The sequence below is a fragment of the Salmo salar genome, chromosome ssa01 (assembly GCF_905237065.1).
Source record: "Salmo salar chromosome ssa01, Ssal_v3.1, whole genome shotgun sequence".
NCBI classification, from domain to species: domain Eukaryota; kingdom Metazoa; phylum Chordata; class Actinopteri; order Salmoniformes; family Salmonidae; genus Salmo; species Salmo salar.
The window spans coordinates 23,453,253-23,461,346 of NC_059442.1; the positions used below are offsets into that span (position 1 = coordinate 23,453,253).

The following is an 8,094-nucleotide window of genomic DNA, read 5'->3' on the forward strand; positions in this document are numbered from 1 at the left end:
GGTATTGCGCCGTCCCAACCTTCGCTCTCTCTCTCCCGCTACTCTCTCCTCTTCCATCCTATCATCTCTTCCCTCTGCTCAAACCTTCTCCAACCTATCTCCTGATTCTGCCTCCTCAACCCTCCTCTCCTCCCTTTCTGCATCCTTTGATTTTCTCTGTCCCCTATCCTCCAGGCCGGCTCGGTCCTCCCCTCCTGCTCCGTGGCTCGACGACTCACTACGAGCTCACAGAACAAGGCTCCGGGCAGCCGAGCGGAAATGGAGGAAAACTCGCCTCCCCGCGGACCTGGCATCCTTTCACTCACTCCTCTCTACATTCTCCTCTTCTGTCTCTGCTGCTAAAGCCACTTTCTACCACTCTAAATTCCAAGCATCTGCCTCTAACCCTAGGAAGCTCTTTGCTACCTTCTCCTCCCTCCTGAATCCTCCTCCCCCCCCCCCTCCTCCCTCTCTGCGGATGACTTCGTCAACCATTTTGAAAAGAAGGTTGACGATATCCGATCCTCGTTTGCTAAGTCAAACGACACCGCTGGTCCTGCTCACACTGCCCTACCCTGTGCTTTGACCTCTTTCTCCCCTCTCTCTCCAGATGAAATCTTGCGTCTTGTGACGGCCGGCCGCCCAACAACCTGCCCACTTGACCCTATCCCCTCCTCTCTTCTCCAGACCATTTCCGGAGACCTTCTCCCCTTCCTCACCTCGCTCATCAACTCATCCTTGACCGCTGGCTACGCCCCTTCCGTCTTCAAGAGAGCGAGAGTTGCACCCCTTCTGAAAAAACCTACACTCGATCCCTCCGATGTCAACAACTACAGACCAGTATCCCTTCTTTCTTTTCTCTCCAAAACTCTTGAACGTGCCGTCCTTGGCCAGCTCTCCTGCTATCTCTCTCAGAATTACCTTCTTGATCCTAATCAGTCAGGTTTCAAGACTGGGCATTCAACTGAGACTGCTCTTCTCTGTGTCACGGAGGCTCTCCGCACTGCTAAAGCGAACTCTCTCTCCTCTGCTCTCATCCTTCTAGACCTATCTGCTGCCTTTGATACTGTGAACCATCAGATCCTCCTCTCCACCCTCTCCGAGTTGGGCATCTCCGGCGCGGCCCACGCTTGGATTGCGTCCTACCTGACAGGTCGCTCCTACCAGGTGGCGTGGCGAGAATCTGTCTCCGCACCATGCGCTCTCACCACTGGTGTCCCCCAGGGCTCTGTTCTAGGCCCTCTCCTATTCTCGCTATACACCAAGTCACTTGGCTCTGTCATATCCTCACATGGTCTCTCCTATCATTGCTATGCAGACGACACACAATTAATCTTCTCCTTTCCCCCTTCTGATAACCAGGCGGCGAATCGCATCTCTGCATGTCTGTCAGACATATCAGTGTGGATGACGGATCACCAGCTCAAGCTGAACCTCGGCAAGACGGAGCTGCTCTTCCTCCCGGGGAAGGACTGCCCATTCCATGATCTCGCCATCACGGTTGACAACTCCCTTGTGTCCTCCTCCCAGAGTGCTAAGAACCTTGGCGTGATCCTGGACAACACCCTGTCGTTCTCCACTAACATCAAGGCGGTGACCCGATCCTGTAGGTTCATGCTCTACAACATTCGCAGAGTACGACCCTGCCTCACACAGGAAGCGGCGCAGGTCCTAATCCAGGCACTTGTCATCTCCCGTCTGGATTACTGCAACTCGCTGTTGGCTGGGCTCCCTGCCTGTGCCATTAAACCCCTACAACTCATCCAGAACGCCGCAGCCCGTCTGGTGTTCAACCTTCCCAAGTTCTCTCACGTCACCCCGCTCCTCCGCTCTCTCCACTGGCTTCCAGTTGAAGCTCGCATCCGCTACAAGACCATGGTGATTGCCTACGGAGCTGTGAAGGGAACGGCACCTCCATACCTTCAGGCTCTGATCAGGCCCTACACCCAAACAAGGGCACTGCGTTCATCCACCACTGGCCTGCTGGCCCCCCTACCTCTGAGGAAGCACAGTTCCCGCTCAGCCCAGTCAAAACTGTTCGCTGCTCTGGCACCCCAATGGTGGAACAAGCTCCCTCACGACGCCAGGACAGCGGAGTCAATCACCACCTTCCGGAGACACCTGAAACCCCACCTCTTTAAGGAATACCTAGGATAGGATAAAGTAATCCTTCTAACCCCCCCCCCCTTAAAAGATTTAGATGCACTATTGTAAAGTGGTTGTTCCACTGGATATCATAAGGTGAATGCACCATTTTGTAAGTAGCTCTGGATAAGAGCGTCTGCTAAATGACTTAAATGTAATGTAAATGTAAAAGGTAGGCTAAAAAATAGCTCACGAGAAAGTGCAAGTCTCTCCAACTTTGCTCTCTTCAAACTACATCTAGCATATTGGCTGATACAGCCCAGTAATACAGATAGTCTACTGTAACATAAAGGCCATGTGAGAATCTCTTGTAATTTTAAGTATTTCTTAAGTTATTTTTGCGGATTTGTTATTGCCTATAGGGCACAAAATTGCTGGGACCATGGCTGGCAATTGAGCTGTGTCACATACGCCTAAAATACAGTGGTTGGGTTTGCGACCAGTTCTTGTGGTAGCGGGTGGGAGTCAAAAAGACAGCAGGTGCAGGTGGGAGCATGATGAAGAAATCGGTCTTGCGCAGATCTCTAATGTGCACCATGACCGTGAAGCCTGTAAGGTTGGAGCTGTTTATTACAGTGTCAGTGTAAAAAGTAGGGAATTAGCTAGGGAAACTGACAGATCAATAATGTTACATTGCCATACTGACGAATAAAACTCACATTGCACATGAAAAACGTCAGAATATCAATATTCAATTGTTTGGCCGATGGTTTCATCATTTCATTCAGGTGTAGTGTGATTGAGGCAAAAATAATAGTTAACATTAGCCAACTTTTGGCTAGCTCTCTCTCTAACGGTAAGCAGCCTACCCGCTCCAAGCAGCCTACCCGACCACTCAGAGGCGTCTCCAATGACCTAAAGCACACCGTTGCCACTTTTTTGGATCACATTGCGATGATAAAACTGGGGGGGACAATAATGCAGTTTCAGAATGTGGGGACGGGGAAGGGGGGACATGACCCCCCATCCCCAGTAACATTGCACCCATGGTTAAAATACTGTCACATGGCAGACATAACCCAGGTGGAAAGATTTGGTCTGTTAAAATGCTGTCACATGGCAGCCATAACCCAGGTGGAAAGATTTGGTCTGTTAAAATACTGTCACATGGCAGCCATAACCCAGGTGGAAAGATTTGGTCTGTTAAAATACTGTCACATGGCAGCCATAACCTAGGTGGAAAGGCTCAGGCATGAGTTGTTGCACCTGTGTGTTGAGGCATATGCAGCATACCTGTTCCACTTAGGGTACGGTTAACCCTAACCTTAGCCTGTCTCTAACCCTAACCCTAGCTTCATGTTCACACCCCGGCACAACACTAACCTTAGCCTGTCCCTAACCCTAACCCTAACCATAGCTTCAAGTTCACACCCTCCAGCCAATACCCTCTACCCTCTAGCTAAAATCCTCTGCCCTGTAGCCAAAACCATCTACCCTCTAGCCAAAACCCTAAACAAGTCCCAATCAACTGACTCAAAACATAGTAAAAGAAAATGAATCATGCATGTATATGTAAATCATCAGTTCTTTGCCTAATTTGACAATAATGTATATCAAACTGTGTTTTTCTGTCATTTCACAATAGGGTTCTCTCTGAGAGTGGGCCCAGCTTGGCTTAGAGTTCACTAATCCATTACAGTCCCCAAAGGCCCTGTGATTACACGGCCTGCTAATAAACACATTGGGGGTTTTCTTTGGGGATTTTCTCTGATGGTATCAACTAGCTACAGCCAACTGTGTGTGTCTGTGTGTGTTTGCATGTGTTCATGATCGCGTGCGTGTGTGTTTGGGTGTTTGTTTGGGTGAGTGTGGGTGGGCAGATTGGCCGCTCACTGCTCATAATGCTTTTGTTTAGGCAGCAGGGATGAGATGAGAGAGTGGTGCTTGTCTCCACTCTGAACCCCATCCCCTTGACCCTTCCTCCCACCCCTCCCTCTGACCCTACTCCAGGCCTGGGCCAGCTCAGCAGTGACTCCCACTAACAACCTCTAATGATTTTAATCATCTGCAATCAGACGAGGAGTTGTGAGTCTCTGGGTGAGGGGAGAGAAACAGGGTTTTCTTTGGGTTGGAGGGGGCAGCAGGCGGTGGGCTGGTCGTATAGTGTAGGAGCCTGGCATAATTACCTCCACAACCATGGAACATGACTCCTCAAAGCTCAAAGCCATGCAGAGAGCCACAGAGGAGCACTGGCCTGGCCTACCGGGCTGATTGGTTGATTTGTCGGCTGACTTCTGTGATAACTGTAAGAGGAGGATCTGAAATCTTCCAGTGTAATTTCACTGTCGGTTTCCAACTCATCACTCTGATTCTGTCTACAGTACAGACTGCCTCTTGATGATTTCACTTCTGTCTGCAGTACAGACTGCCTCTTGATGATTTAACTTTTTCTCTTGATGATTTCACTTCTGTTTGCGGTTAACTGACACTACTAGAGATACTAAAGAAAGAAAGAAAGAAAGAAAGAAAGAAAGAAAGAAGAAAAAGAGCGGGAGAGAGGGAGAAGGAGAAAAAGATGACTGTATGTACCCACTTGGCAAAAACTGTTTGAATCAACGTTGTTTCCATGTCATTTCAACAACAAAAAATATATGTGATGACGTTGAATCAACATGGAAAATTGTTTTGGATTTGCAAAAAGTAATCGGGGGATTTTGAATTTTTATCATCCAACTGTCACGCCCTGACCTTAGAGATCCTTTTATGTCTCTATTTTGGTTGGTCAGGGCGTGAGTTGGGGTGGGCATTCTATGTCCTTTTTTCTATGTTTGGTATTTCTTTGTTTCGGCTGGGTATGGCTCTCAATCAGGGACAGCTGTATATCGTTGTTGCTGATTGGGAGCCATACTTAGGCAGCCTGTTTTCCTTTGGGTTTTGTGGATGGTTATTTTCTGTTTAGTCATTTGTTACCTGACAGAACTATTTGGCTGTTGTCTTTTGTTTAGTTGTAAAGTGTTCTCATTTTCCATTAAATTTCATGATGAGCACTAACCACGCTGCGCCTTGGTCTACTCCATTCAACAGCCGTTACAGAACCACCCACCTTCAACGGACCAAGCAGCGTGGTATGGAGGAGCAGAGGGTTCAGGACTCTTGGACTTGGGAAGAGATACTGGACGGAAAGGGACCCTGGAGACAGGCTGGAGAATACCGCCGCCCGCCGGAGGAGATAGAGGCAGCGAAGGCAGAACGGCGTTTCTGGGAGGATCGGCTGGCACGGCAAGAGGAGGAGAGGCAGCCCCAAGATTTTTTTTGGGGGGGGCACACAGGACGGTCGGCGGTGCTGAGGATGGAACCAGAGCCAGCCGGGGTGAAGTTGGAGGTGAGCGACGGGAGTGAAGCAAAGACAGTGAAGGAGTTGATGGGGAGATTGGAGGAGAGAGATATGAGAGAGCTGCTGTGTTGGTGCATGAGGCACGACATTCGCCCTACGGAGCGTGTCTCCCCAGCCTGGTGGATCCTGTGCCTGCGCCCAGAGCCAGGCCTCCTGCAAGTCTCCCCAGCCTGGTGAGTCCTGTGCATGCGCCCAGAGCCAGGCCTCCTGCATGTCTCCCCAGCCTGGTGGATCCTGTGCCTGCGCCCAGAGCCAGGCCTCCTGCAAGTCTCCCCAGCCTGGTGAGTCCTGTGCCTGCTCCCAGAGCAAGACCTCCTGCATGTCTCCCAGCCTGGTGAATCCTGTGCCTGTGCCCAGAGCCAGGCCTTCTGAAAGTCTCCCCAGCCTGGTGAGTCCTGTGCCTGCTCCCAGGACCAGGCCTCCTGCATGTCTCCCAAGCCTGGTGGATCCTGTGCCTGCGCCCAGAACCAGGCCTCCTGCATGTCTCCCCAGCCTGGTGCGTCCTGTGCCTGCGCCCAGAGCCAGGCCTCCTGCAAGTCTCCCCAGCCTGGTGCGTCCTGTGCCTGCGCCCAGAGCCAGGCCTCCTGCATGTCTCCCCAGCCTGGTGCGTCCTGTGCCTGCGCCCAGAGCCAGGCCTCCTGCATGTCTCCCCAGCCTGGTGCGTCCTGTGCCTGCGCCCAGAGCCAGGCCTCCTGCATGTCTCCCCAGCCTGGTGAGTCCTGTGCCTGCACCAGGCCTACGGAAAGTCCCCGTCCAGAGCTTCCGGCGACAGTTCCCTGTCCAGAGCTTCCGACGACAGTGCCCTGTCTAGAGATTGCCCACAGTCCGGAGCCTGCAGAGACGGCCCACAGTCCAGAGCCTGCAGAGACGGCCCACAGTCCGGAGCCTGCCGAGACGGCCCACAGTCCGGAGCCTGCCGAGACGGCCCTCAGCCCTGAGTCGCCAGAGTCGCCCGCCAGCCGGGCGCAGCCAGAGTCGCCCACCAGTCCAGAGCCCGCTGCAAGGGTCCCCAGTCCGTGGTCAGCGGCAAGAGACCACACTCTAGGGGAGCCATTAAAGTGGGGTGAGCCAGCGGTGGAGCGGGGTCTGCGTCCTGCTCCTGAGCCGCCACCACGGGTAGATGCCCACCCGGACCGTCCCCTATAGGTTTAGGTTTTGCGGCCAGAGTCCGCACCTTTGGGGGGGGGGGGTACTGTCACGCCCTGACCTTAGAGATCCTTTTATGTCTCTATTTTGGTTGGTCAGGGCATGAGTTGGGGTGGGCATTCTATGTCCTTTTTTCTATGTTTGGTATTTCTTTGTTTCGGCCGGGTATGTCTCTCAATCAGGGACAGCTGTATATCGTTGTTGCTGATTGGGAGCCATACTTAGGCAGCCTGTTTTCCTTTGGGTTTTGTGGTTGGTTATTTTCTGTTTAGTCATTTACATTTCAGTCATTTAGCAGACGCTCTTATCCAGAGCGACTTACAGTAGTGAATGCATACATTTCATACATTTTTCTCCGTACTGGTCTCCCGTGGGAATCGAACCCACAACCCTGGCGTTGCAAACACCATGCTCTACCAACTACCAACTGAGCCAACTGAGCCACACGGGACCTTTGTTACCTGACAGAACTGTTTGGCTGTTGTCTTTTGTTTAGTTGTAAAGTGTTCTCATTTTCCATTAAATTTCATGATGAGCACTAACCACGCTGCGCCTTGGTCTACTCCATTCAACAGCCATTACACCAACTTTTAACCTAAATCCAATGACGTTTAAATTTTTTTGTTGACTTCACATTGAATTCACGTTGGTTGATAACTCAACCAAATCAAAGCTAAACGTTGAACTGATGTCTGTGCACAGTGGGTAGACTCTATGCTGGTGCAGTCTTAGAAAAAACCTAAAATGGTTCTTCAGCTGTCCCCACAGGAGAACCCTTTGAAGAACCCTTTTTGATTCCATGTAGAACCCTTTTGGTTCCGTGTAGAACCCTTTCTACAGAGGGTTATACATGGAACCCAAAGGAGTTCTGGAGGCAAAAAAACCCACACCTGTTTAGGTGAGGTGCTGGCTAGTGGAGTAGAACACTTGAAAAAGAAAAGGACAGCCGCACACTCTAGGAGCTCAGATGCAATCATTTTATGACATTTGGACAGCCTAGCTGTCTTCTAAGGGGCTTCATAAGGGTTATTATACCCTAATGAAGACTGGCTGTCGAAATGTTGGTTATAAAATTATTGCATCTGAGCTCCTAGAGTGTGCGGCTCTCCTTTCCTTACCCAAAATAGTTATACCTGGAACCAAAAAAGGTTCTACCTGGAACCAAAAAGTGTTCTCCTATGGGGACAGCTGAAGAACCGTCTTGGAACCCTTTTTTTCTAAGAGTGTAGGGCTGAATGACATGCAAGGACGACAGCCTCCTTTCACTTCAGTGTGTGTCCCAGACCCATAGAGCAGACCAACCACTGTATGATGTATAAATACACCCAATCCTCCTGCATCCAGTCATTTTCTTTTCACTTTCATAAAAAACCCAAACATACATCCACATCCTCCCCAAAGATCAAAATAAGACCTGCAACATTGCTGATTCTGAGTGGAGCTGTACACTTGGAACACAGCAAGGTTGTTTGCAACCGGCCCGAGGAGGG

At 50.8% G+C, this 8,094-nt stretch overlaps 1 long non-coding RNA gene across 1 annotated transcript; it reads right to left on the minus strand.

The window, feature by feature from the left end:
- Positions 1-4,994: 4,994 nt before the first annotated feature.
- On the minus strand, positions 4,995-7,184 carry LOC123726734 (uncharacterized). The gene is made up of 2 exons (XR_006758856.1): positions 7,066-7,184; positions 4,995-5,034 (listed from the first exon to the last, which is right to left on the minus strand). It is a non-coding gene; the product is annotated as an uncharacterized lncRNA (long non-coding RNA).
- Positions 7,185-8,094: the final 910 nt, after the last annotated feature.